Below are 12,763 nucleotides of genomic sequence, written 5' to 3'. Positions count from 1 at the left end.
CAGGAAAGAAAAGGTGCTGGGAGAAGCCAGGGTATCTTCTCTTGAGCTTTCAGCTTTGCTTTCACCTCTGCATTTTCTCTGTCTTCATAGAATCCCGGACTGGTTTGAGTTGGAAGGGAACTTAAAGACCATCTAGTTCCAACCTCCCTGCATGGGCAGGGACACCTCCCACCAGACCAGGCTGCTCCAAGCCCCATCCAACCTGCCCTTCAACACCTCCAGGGATGGGGCAGCGACAGCTTCTCTGGGCAAACTGGGCCAGGGTCTCACCACCCTCACAGTGAAGAATTTCCTCCTAACATCTAACTTAAATTTCCCTCTTCTTCTTTAAAAACATCACCCCTTGTCCTCTCACTCCCTACCCTTGTAAAAAGCCCCTCCCCAGCTTTTCTGGAGCCCCTTCAGGCACTGGACTCTAAGGTCATCCCAGAGCCTTCTCTTCTCCAGGCTGAACACCCCAACTCTCCCAGCCTGTCTCCAGAGCAGAGCTGCTCCAGCCCTTTGATCATCTCCGTAGCCTCCTCTGGACTCTCTCCAACAGTTCCGTGTCCTTCTTATGTTGGGAGATACAGAACTGGACACAGTACTGCAGGGGGAGGTCACACAAGAATGGAGTAGAGGGGGAGAAGTGCAGTAGAGGGGGGAAAATGCCACCATACCGTGTTCATTTTTTGTATCTCCCCAAGAGCTGGGAGGAACAGATCTCATCTGTGCAGGCATGACAGTGCAGTGCTAAAGGGCACCCACCACCCTCTGCTCTGAAACACCCCCCGGACATGGGTGCTTGCAAGAAACGGCCTGTGTGTTCCAGCATCTCTTTATGTCTTCACAATATAGTTATCATGGAAAAACGTAGCCATGTGTCTGCAGGGTTTGAGATGGGAAGCCCTTCTCTTGAGCTTGTTTGAACACTGTAAGCATCCAAGAGACTCTGTCCACAACCACAGGGAAAGCTCCTGTCTGGCAAAGCAAGGATTGTTCCTGTGATAACCTTGGAAAGCTCATCGATAGAATTGTAGAATGCCAAGTTGGAAGGGTTCTCAAGGATCATCTGGTCCAGATGAAACACAGCTTAGATGAGCTGGCCAAGCCCCTTCTCCAACTGAGTCTTAAAAGCGTCCAGTGTTGGGGAATCCACCACTTCCCTGAAGAGATTATTCTGATGTCCAGCTGTTCCCACGGTGAAAAATTTTCTTCTGATGGTCAATCAAGATCTCTCCAAGAGTAGCTGCCAGCTGTTTCCACCTGTGGACATAGTGTGTCCTGTCTGTGAGGTGCCTACACTGCCTGCAAGGACAGAGATGGAAGGTGAGGCAGTTGCCTCCAGGACCAGTGCTCCCCTTCCTGCATGGAGAGTTGTTTCCTTCCAGTTTTGAGGCAGGCCAATAGCTGACTTTTTGGTAGGGCTGACCATAGAGAATTAAGTATGTGCTTCTGTGGACATCAGACTCATTATCTCAGTTCTTGAATTCTTCGATCATTTGAACAATGAGACTCTTGATGCTTCAGTAGAAAAATACTTTCTTTGTGAGGACATCATGAGAGAGAAAATCATCCCAATGGGTAATAGTGCTAAGCTGAAGAGTAAAAATCCAAACACTGTTTTCAGAAGAAAAGGAGAAGTCTATTTTTATTATTTCTTAGAGATCCTGTCTTGCAACATACGTTTTAAAAGAAAACAATCAATACATGCAATAAAATTCTCTTTAAACAAGGCAGAAAGATCGTTTCATCTGTGAACAGATTGATGTGCAGAGAAGTAGTCATCCAAGCAAGTGACTACTGAATAGGGGTTTTCAACAAATATATGTGTGAGCTTTAAATATCAATCTCTTTAACATTCAAAGATGTTTATGTTCAAAGTCAGAAGTCCCCTGGACTGACTGCCCTATTCAGGACCAAAGCAGTAGGGGAAATTTCATCGAGTTTTAAAAGAAGTAAATGGTTGAGCTGTGTCATGTTATTTTAGAAAACTAACCTCTCTTGATGTAAAGACTTAAGAAGAAGTGACTTTGTTATGTCCCATGGAAAGCTAACATAATGTTTACTTACTTTGGAAGGCAAAAATGAGAATCTTGGTCTTCCATCTGAATTTGCTCAGTTTTCCTGGCAGACACTCAATCTTGTGAAACTTTTTGATAAATGAAAGTGTGCAGTCATATCAGAAATCTTTACATGGCTTGGCCAAAGATATGGTATTAGAAGGGCTTCTAGCTTTCTGCAGGATAAATTAAATTTACATCTATACTCTCTCACAGCCACAAACGTCAATGACACTTCAGTGTTTAGAGGAACGAAGAGAAAAACACACAAGAATTAGTATTGCAGCACCTTAAAGTTCATCCAGACCATGATTTTCACCATGATTGCTTTCCTAAAATTGTTTTTTCCCATTCTTTCTATATTATCCTAAGCATCTGACAGTGATCTGCCCCTGTTTTGTCACTGTTAGTGGCAGTTTTAGATAGACCACAGGCAGAAAGGGGTCATATCTCCAAGTCAGGCATGAAAACCCCTTGAAAGGAGACACACACTCAGTCCCTAGGAGGCTGTGGAGAGCCTCAGCAATCTGCTCAGCAGTGTTGCTATCATCACACTCAAGAGCAGGAAAATCAAGAGATAAATACCAACCTATTTTCTCAGTCCTTGCACTGAGATGTGATTGCCTCCTGTCTCTATCTTTAGAAACTTAAAACCTAGTCTCTCAAGCCCTCACAGATCAAGGACACTCAAGATGTCCCCTGCCTTGTCCTTCAATGCCACGGACTTGTACTTGGAAATATCCCCCAGTTCCATATCCACTGGTACAACAGTCTCATCCTCTTTGCAGAGGAGTCATTTTTCACCAGTGACTTCAGCACCAATGACCTTAAGGCCACTAGGGAGAGTGTTGCCACGCAGAGCTGCTGGCATAACCATGGCTGTGTTTAGGGCAAGGAGCAATCTGGCAATCCACAGTACAACTGAAATCCTAACATCGGATTTATTAATATTACTGCTGTACAAACAACAAATTCATATTGAAATCCACCCCCAGCCCCCATACTCTTCAAAATAGCAGAACAGCAGGAGGAGGAACAGCTGGTGTAGTACTTCTTTTTTTAGGTCATACTGGGGAATACAAATTCTGAACTCACCTGACTGTTTTCAAGGCAGGATCATGCCAGTGCTTTTTGTTTTCCAAATTGATTCCTGTGATCTTTCTGGAATGGAAGATGCAGAAAATGATGATGCATTTTTTCAGGAGTTCCAATTTGAAGGAGCTGGTACAGTTGAAGTCAGAGGGAATCCCACTCCTTTCTGGTGAATGCAAATGAAACCTCATAATGGTGTGCAAAGTGTAAATAAATGCCAAATCTCATAATTCTGGATTTGGTTTTTGTGTCTCTGTTCTAGCATGGAATCGAGGTATAAAAAAGTAAATCTATTATTTTTTGATAAAACTATTTTCAGGAAAGACTGTGAGTTAGTCACAGATCAGATTCCTGCCATCAGCATTTTTAAAGATGTTTGACACTCTTTCAGTCACTGCAGCTGTGGGCACAGGGAACTGGGAATTTTCACTCTTGAACATGTTTTGGAGGGAGGCACCTGAGCCCCAATCCCTCTGTTAAAATTTGTGTCAGTAAAGAATGGAAATGACTCGAAAGCTTTTCAGTCCTGTTAGACTGAAATTGCCATTTTTTCCACAGAATTTGCCTTCTGCCTTCCCTTGCCAGCTTGCTTCAGCATCCCATCTTGGGAATATCAGCTAAGATAAGCACAGCAGAAGACATGGTGAGTTATCAGCAAGGTTCTTTGTCATAGATTTATCCATGAATATTTTCTTACAAGGTGGATATCTGTGCTTCAGAACTCGGAGCAAGGTAAAATTATTTCCAAAGTATGACACATGTCCTGGATAAGGGTCATTGCTAATTAATCTTCTGTACTAGTTTGCAAAGCCATGCATTTCACTGAGGAGTGTAAATGAATTTAAATCCATTACTCTCCTCAGCTGCAGAAGAAAACTCCTGTGAAACCAGTTGGTCTGATTGCTTATAAAGCAATAGTCACTGATCCTTCTGTTCTCTCTAATGACTTCTTTTCCAGGAAAACACAGGCTACCAATTCAGGGACTCTCATGTGAAGGGAAATGTAACAGCATTTGGTGGGTATTTGTGCTAGTGGTGAAGTGTGATTAGGAAAAATCCCAACTCTATCATAGCACATGAGAGTTCCACTGGTTCAGCTTCCAGCTCATTACCCTTTGCAGAAGAGCAGATTAGCAGCAAACTGGAGCTTGATTCACATCTGTGTACTAGTGAGATCCAGAGCCAGCAAATCCTAGCACCCCCATGATAGAAGGGGATTAATATTTATTTTCCAGCCTCAAGTCACCTGACCTTGGTCAGAGCTACAAAAGTTGACTTACTCTGTCACATACATCACTTGACGATGTCATTACTTTTCCCCCTCCAAAAACTTTGAGAGGGAACACCATCTCCTTCATGTTTTTCTTCTGATAAAACACTAATGAACTACAAGTGGATAATCTTCAGCTGTCAGTGAACGGTATATTTATTTGGACAGGTCTCACTTCTTGAAATGTCTGTGAGAAGCTTCCAAGGAAAATGCCTGGCTTTTTTTCATGTTTTCATCTTCTGGTCCTCTTTGAAATACAAAGCAGAAATCTCTGGCAAGGATCAAGACACCAGTAAACTAGATGTTGAACCTGAAATCACTGAAACAAACACAAAAGTCATGTGTAAATTTAGTTTCTATGCATAAGGTCTTTGCTACTAGGATGTGTCTCGTCCTAGGATGAACTGATCACAGAATCAGAGAATGATTAAGGCTGGGAAAGACCTCTGAGATCATCAAGTCCAACCTATGACCAGCACCACCACGTCAGCTAGACCATGGCACTAAGTGCCACATCCAGCCTTTCCTTGAACACCCACCTGACTGCAACGTCCCTTCAGGTAATTGTAGAGAGTGAGAAGGTCCCAAGTCTCCTCTTCTCCAGGCTAAACAACCCCAGCTCCCTCAGCCTCTCTTCATAAGACCTTCACTCTGGTCCCTTCACCAGCCTTGCTGCTCTCCTTGGGACCTGCTCCAGCACCTCAAGATCTTTTTTGAAGTGAAGGGCCCAGAGCTGGACACAGGACTAGAGGTGAGGTCTCACCAGTGCTGAGTATGGGGGAAATACAACTACTTCATGGAGGGCAAGGCATCCATCAGAGTGACCTACGCTCAATAGTTGGAGGACTTTGGTAGACCTGGAGTCTTGATGTTTTCTTCTCCCCTCCCCAACAATCTTTAAAGATATTTATCTCAAAGTGATTCTTTTTTTTTTTTTTTTTTTTTTAAATCATTGCTCTTCCAGCAACCCCAAGAGCATTGAGCAATGTGGAAATGGCAAGCAATGAATCACATGGCACGTTTAGCCAAGATGCCTTGCAAGCTCCATGGCTTCCCCAGAAGGTCTTTCCATTATCCGGGGACTGTTCTCACGCTATCCAGGCGGTAAACTTGAAGTCACATCTGCTTTGCTGACCTTGCCTGGAGACTGAACATTGTTTGCATGTCCTCTGAGCTGGAACACGCTGTGTAGCTCCTGAAGTGGGAAGGAAACATTTTTCTCTATTTCCTGTGTCCTGTGTGAACTTTTCCATTGTAAAATATGTGCTGTGTTTTATTAAAAAAAAACACAACTTACATAAATTGACTGGAAATCAATATTTTCCAGCTGATACACACATTTAAAATTCACCCACGGGAACTCTGTGGTTTTCAGTTGGTACAAGAACTTTAATAAAAAAGCAAATCAACACATAATGGACAGGGAGGAGACTTGGGACCAGCCATAATCATCGTTCATTGGATAACATATAATTTGTGTTATTAAAGTGCCTGCTGCAAAAGCCTGTGGATGTATCACTCTTGACACAAACTGAAGGCTATAGGGCAGTGAAAAGCAAATTGTCTTTCTTTAAAAACAAAATGGGTTTGAAGTGAAAAATGCACATCTCCAGCCTGTCCCATTTCTAAGATACAGATGCTGATGTGCCGGCAAGTTTGACACACACTTACTAAAAGACTACTCTGCCATGGGAAAAAAGCCATCTAAATAGAGAAAAGAGATGAAAATCTGGGTGAGTTCAGTCATTTCTTCTGTTTTTATAGAAGCCTCACTCAACAAGCTAAAGGGTTAAATCCAGAAGAAAATAGGTGCTCTCAGTAAGATTTCTCTCACGTAAGTAAAACTTCTTGACATAAGATGCTGGGTCTGATATAGTCTTTGTGAGGCTGGAAAGGGACAGAGAGAAAGGGAAAACCTCTAGATTTCATCTAACTTGGGATACAATCAGTCATGCCCTGGAAGGGCATCTTTCTACACAAACCTTAAGTTAGATAATGGTCTTTGATAAAGGGCCTACTTTAAAAGGAGATTAAGAGGTGAAATGCAACTCAAATAGTTACAACATCTAACTTGGAGCTTCTTGTCTCCTGAGCTGGTCCACTCAGCCTCAGAGTCCTAATATGCTCAGGAAAAAGAGATATTCAATGTCAGACAGACTGAGGGTGGTAGACATCAGAATAACCTCTGAAATGTCTTAAACTCTTCCCTTTCCCAAAGTTTGTTGTGTGGCTTTTACACACAAGGAGAGCCTGACAAACTAGGCCAACTCTTCCAGCACTGTTGTACACATTTTTGCTTTTAAAAGAATGAAACAGGCTCTTTCTGCTCCCTTTTGGTGCTGCAAAAGCAGCAGATAATTGCTGCCCCTTGTCAAGTGTCTTCTGAGAAATGGAAAACCTTCCAGCCCCTGTCATCTGTGGAGGTTCAAACTCTCCCACGAGGCTCCACTGATGACTTTGTCAGCAGACAGCCTACGTGTTGGGGAGGCAGGGAAGAGCATTCTTTGCCTGTCTTGCTAAAACCAAACCTTTATGCAGCAGGTCTGGGATAAAATCTCCTGCAGATCGAAGAGGGGTAGCAGGAAGGCCATCTGCAATCAGGCCATCACCCGTGATGGGGAGGCCAGTTTCCAGTTCCTGTTCCAAGGGCTATATATACCTTTTTATCTAGTAACTTTGAAAGGATTGATTATGATTACGTGATGTCCTTCCTATGCTCCACAAATAGGTCGGAAAGCCTGGAGTTCGGATATCAGCCAGTCCGTGTTGGAGAGGCAAACTTGGAGTCAGCCTGGAGATCACACACCAGTGCTGTCTCCATCTGACTGGAATGATGTGATAGAGGGGCAGGAAATCTCTCACTCTTGGATTTTCAATCTAGTGACATTTGCTGGAATAAAGCCAAGTTGCATTTAGAAGCTGGAAAAGATCACATGGGCACAAGCTGCAGGAACAAATTTCTTTCCAAAGTAAACCCTTATGGAATGAAACTTGGGTTTCTGGTCATGGGAATTTCTTATACAGTGAAGTCTTATAGACTGGGAGACATGGTGAGGTTGGGATGACACCTCCCATGCTTTTCTGACATGGATCTGAAGTCTAAAGGCTGTCAAATAAACCACTTTCTTGTTAAGTTAAAGATCATTCTGTTTCTCCTTCCTTTATCACTTGAATCAAAGTTAGATACTTGTCAACCAGGTTTATCAGAGCAACACTGAACAAAGCAACTGCTGATCAAATCTTGCTTTCAGTGAACTCAGCTTGAAGACACCTAAAGATCTTAAGCAAAGTTGAACTAAAAAATTACACATGAACGAAATAAAAACTATGGACACTGCTCCACTTCTGGGACTCTGCTTGTTGGGAAAAAGCAAACCAAACCAAGAGAACTTCTACAAAGTTTTATTAACAGTTTCCCATGTAGAAAGTGTTTGCCACACATGGCCACGAGTACGTTTCCTACAAGAGTTCAGTGAGTAACAAGCTCAAAGCCAGGCTTTAAAACGCATTAATTACTGACCTTTTTCTGATTTCAGATTACAGGGTCTTGCCTGAGCTCCTTGGAAACTTCCGCAGAAGATCAGCAGCATGGAAGGAAGGCAGCTCTACTGAGCTGTTTTGCACAGACACCTTTGAGAGACTGGGAAAAGGTCTCAGAGCCACATGGAAAAAACTGGAAAAGTAAATTCTTTCCCTTTCAACTTGGGGAGGGGAATGGCTGGGCACTGTGGAGGAAAACTGAGGTGGAAGAAATGCTTCAACCCCACTCAGTGTGATGCTTGAAGAGTGAGGAACTGGCCAGGCTGTGTTGAAGCTTGAGGGCTGGGACCTGAGCACACCCTGTCAAAAGCAATTTTGGTAACAAAAGTAGCTGGTTTGGAGTCAGAAAGGTAGGTGCAGGAGAACAGTAGTTATCATTCAGCAGGACATTTAAAGGCAAAAAAAAATCTGAATTTCTTTACTGAATACTTCATACAGAATAGTGCAGTGCGGAGATGCTGGAGAGCAAGCTGAAATTATGCTTCCAGCAGAACTGTAGGCAATATCAGGATTGTACTTAGGATTCATGTCTCTTTTGAGCACCTAAAGATTATTTTTATCTCGCATCTATTGTGGGATTAATGCTGGCTCTATGAAACACAGCTTCTAAGGGACTGTTAGCTGTATATGTGGAGAGTATAGTTCATCTTCAAATCCTAGTTCTGTCTGTTCCTGAAGTTGTAAAGTGCATCATGTCCATCCCTAGAACTAATAAAACAAGCTTGCATAAACAGATTTATATTAATAGAGCCCATTTAACAGCAATTGTTAAAGTTTATTCACAAATCAGAATGATTTGTTCCTGTAAAAACTTTTTCAATTCACTTTAGGAAATAAAAGATGTCTTTGAAGGTATGAGAGCTGCTAAGTGCCACTTTCAATAGTGCATGCAATTTTTTTATAACTGAAATGAATGTGAAAGCAGTAAAAAGGTACGTTATTAGAATGATTTCCCTTACTTTCACACAGGTGTGAGCATGCACAGAAAAACAGTTTTATTTTTCTCTCACCCTATAGAGATGATGACTGCACATGGAGGATGCAGGAACTCGTTCAGATGGAAGAGCCAGAAATCACAGGGGGAAAAAAAGAAAAAAGCTGGCAGGAAGCCATAGAGATTGCTTACTCTGTCCCCCTTAGAGAGGTGTGACAAGCTTGTCCCCTTTCCAAGGGATTCCTCTCCCTTCTGGTGCTGTGACTCCCTGTAGACACAGCTTTACCCAGAAGGGTTTATTTGAGCCTCAGGGCAAATGAATTCTTAGGCTCAGGGTTTTGTTCATGTTTTGCTATGTGACATGCTCTCTCCAGTGACAGGAGCATAGTTTTACCAATTAAAGTAATCTATGGAAGTCAGGAAGTGGGGAGGACTCCTTGTCCCATGGCTCTCCTTGTTCCTGCTGAGGTTTCATAATGTCAAACACAACTGTGGGGCCGTGGCTCCCGCAGGGTGGCTATTTAAACAGCTGCAGACTCCTGGGAAAGGCCATCCATTCAACTTATCCTTCTCCATCTGACCAGAAATATTTGGAACTGGCTGCCCAGAGTCCATATCAATTAAGATGGACCCTGACTGTCCTGATCAGATAAGATGTGCTCCCCAACAAGGGCTGCTCTCTGCGTGACAGGTCTAGTCTCTCATCATGGAGACTATGGATGCACCATCACCCATACCACTTCCACACTGCAGATCACACTTGAGTTGAAAAAATAGATTTTATCATCATTTCAAGTCTATAAAGTCATCTTTTTTTTTTTTTTGCAGACCTTTAGTCACTTGATGTGACCCTGCCCTGGTCAATCATGCCTAGTACTTTGCTGCATGTCCTGGGTGCACACTGTGCAGGGTGCCCTAATAAGCTTCTCTAAGCATGGGAGCTGTTAGGAAGAGAGCTTGGTTTGGACTGGTGAATTATTATATTCCTATTTTCTTCTTCTCAGTTAAACAGCTTTCACACAGTGGTGGTAATTTGTAGTTTATTGGCTGGCTTACAAATATAATAATAATAATAAATAATAATAATAATAAAAAAATAACCTAATACAAGTTGGCAGTTTCTAAATTCAGTCTCAAAGGCTTTTATGTTTTATCTTCAACTTGTCTAAAGACAATAAACACTCACTGCAAATAAATAATTAGGTTGTGCTTTGCAGCAGAAGCCCATAAAAAAGGACATATTTTCAAGTGAAAACTGATCTTCTGAAATCTGAAGTCGCCCTCTCACTTATTCCAGGCAGAAGATGAGACACGATAGGACATCTTTATTAATGTTCTTTCTGTCAGGTAAGTCCAATCAACTGGCAATGACAATTGTTCTGCCATTAGCCTCATGCATGTGCTGGTTTTGCTAAAATTGATCACAATCACTTTTCATCTCAGAACACATAGAGCAATATTCTGTTTAAAAATAATTGAAGGTATATAAGCTTTGCTCTTTGCTCTGTATCATAGTCAATCCTTCTCCACAGGGTGTGAGTGCTCAGATATTGTAATGGACAGGTCAGGGCAGTGTCTAGATACACCTTTAGACAGCTCAAGCTGTGCTTCATACATTTTACAAAGTCTGAGTCTTTCTGTGTCTATCGAGTGTCCTCACTTATTCCCACTATTTCTAAAGGTTGGAGCACAGGAGCCCATCCTGCTGGGCAAGATAACAACAAAGGTTGACTTTTGCTCAGGTAATATGAGGTGATCATCTCATGGGCCACACCAAGAGAACCAGAATCCTGAGGCAGATATCCTCCAGCTGGGATAGTTTAGAGAGAAGAAGGCAGAGAAGTTTACCCATCCCAGTGTTTTTCCAAGTCTACAAAGACAAGAAGGAACCAAACTCCAAGAAACATCAGAGGATAAGTTGTAATAGCACCAAAGTATCCAGCAGACCCTTTCCACATTTCATTTAGTCCATGCTGAGCCAAAATCCAATATTCTTTGTCTGCCTAAGTAGTTTATTACACCAAGAGCTAAAAACTCCTCACAATATATAACTTAGGGCTAATATTTCAAAACAATTCTTGGAGACTTGAGAACAAGGAATCTGAAGCAAAATGCCATTCCCTCTTTCCCTTCTCTTTTATTCAGTGAAAATGTAAATAATTTACTAAAGTGTGTTCACCAGTAACCACAAAGAACCAGCATGTCCCACGGCCCAGAGTTTTTAATCACTTCTTCTAGCAGAAGTTTGATAATTCAATTCAGAACTTCGTGTTAGGAAATTATTCAAAACACCTGAAATCTTTTTTGATCCCTCCCACTACCTTGTGCTCATCACAAAAATCTTGACTCATCTGTTTTACAGTCAAAGAACCAGAGAGATACTTGATAACTGTGACTTGTCACAGACACAAGAATCAGGGTGAGCACAAGAACTAAAGTGCAAAAGCTTCTGCCTCCAAAAAATGGTTTCAGTCTTTGTGGCTACCTTAAAATAATCATCTCTTGCAAAGGACATTTTGGGTTTTGCTCATGAGAGTCCTGTATGATGCAACTTCTTTCCTGGTCACAAGAGTCAAAGGTAACTAAGGCCACTCCAATTGCTGAGACACTGGCCAGCTGTGGCTGGTGCTTGTGGTGATGGAGTGGAAAAAATTCCTGTAGAGCTGTGCTTGTATCTTAGGGGAAAAGCATCAAGAAGAACCTGAAACTCAGGTTAGCAAGGCCTGCTCCACCTGTAGCTTCATGCCTTGTCTTCTCCTTGGTTCTGTGCCTCCTGTGGCAGAAGTATCCCCTCAGTCAGATAACCAAGCTCAAAGCTGTCTCTGGCACATGGAAATGCAAAGCTTGAGTGGTCTTACTGGGTGGTGTAGTTAGAATAAACCATAACAGGAGGAACATTTGAGGATCTATTTACTCAAAATATTAAAACTAACCTACAAATCCTGTATAATTTGACTTTCTCACCAATAGGTGGTGCCAATCATTTATGCATTCATGTCTTCTGCTGGGCAAATGTCAAAAATAGATACTTTAGCTGCACTGACTGTGAGCACACCAGCTGTAAGGAAGACTTTTGACCCAGTAATCTACTAGGAAAATGGATTTATTGAAGTAGCCACAGCATAAAGGTGGAAAGCAGAGAGGAGAAAACCCTTATGTTTCAGGGCAAGAGTAATACGGTTAAATTAGAATCTGCTTCCTTTGCAAGATTTAGAAAAAAATAATTAAAATACCTCCATGGCAAGGCACAAATCATTGTGTGCATTAATCAGCACAGGGCTTTCAGAAATGCAAGTCAGCTTTAGCCCTTTGCACTAAGTCAATAGTAGCACGTCAGAGAAGGCAAGAAAGAGGTCATTCAATGAAAGGAAAAGCACTAAAAAATCTCTTTGACAAAGCTTTTCACATTAAAAACCCACAGCTGGCATTTCTGTTGGGGGACACATCCATTTTAACTGGACAGCAAAATGCTGAGGCTTTCTTCTGTAGGGTGGATATGAAATTCCTTACTTAAATTAATTGACATTATTGCATTTTTGGTTATTTGAGGTTGTGTTGGTTTTTTTCTGCACGCTTTTGGGTTAAACCTGTTCTTAACCCTTTCCCATCATAAATTTGTGACCTTTGATCAATGATATACTGTAATGAAATGTCACTAATTACATAAAAGGTAAATTATATTTAAGTAGCTTATATATGTGTGTATATATATATATATATATATATATTTCCACCCAACATATCCAGTATTTGATGGGAGAAGGAAGGACTAGATAATGCCAGGAGAAATTTAAGAGTGCCAGAAAGCAGATTGTAGAAGCTAAATCCTTAACTTCAAAATTAAGTCTAGTTGGCTTTGAGAAGTCTTCACTATTAGAGATGACT

This window comes from Apus apus, chromosome 4, assembly GCF_020740795.1.
Source record: "Apus apus isolate bApuApu2 chromosome 4, bApuApu2.pri.cur, whole genome shotgun sequence".
Classification (NCBI taxonomy): Eukaryota; Metazoa; Chordata; class Aves; order Apodiformes; family Apodidae; genus Apus; species Apus apus.
Note: the sequence above shows the minus strand (reverse complement) of the source record.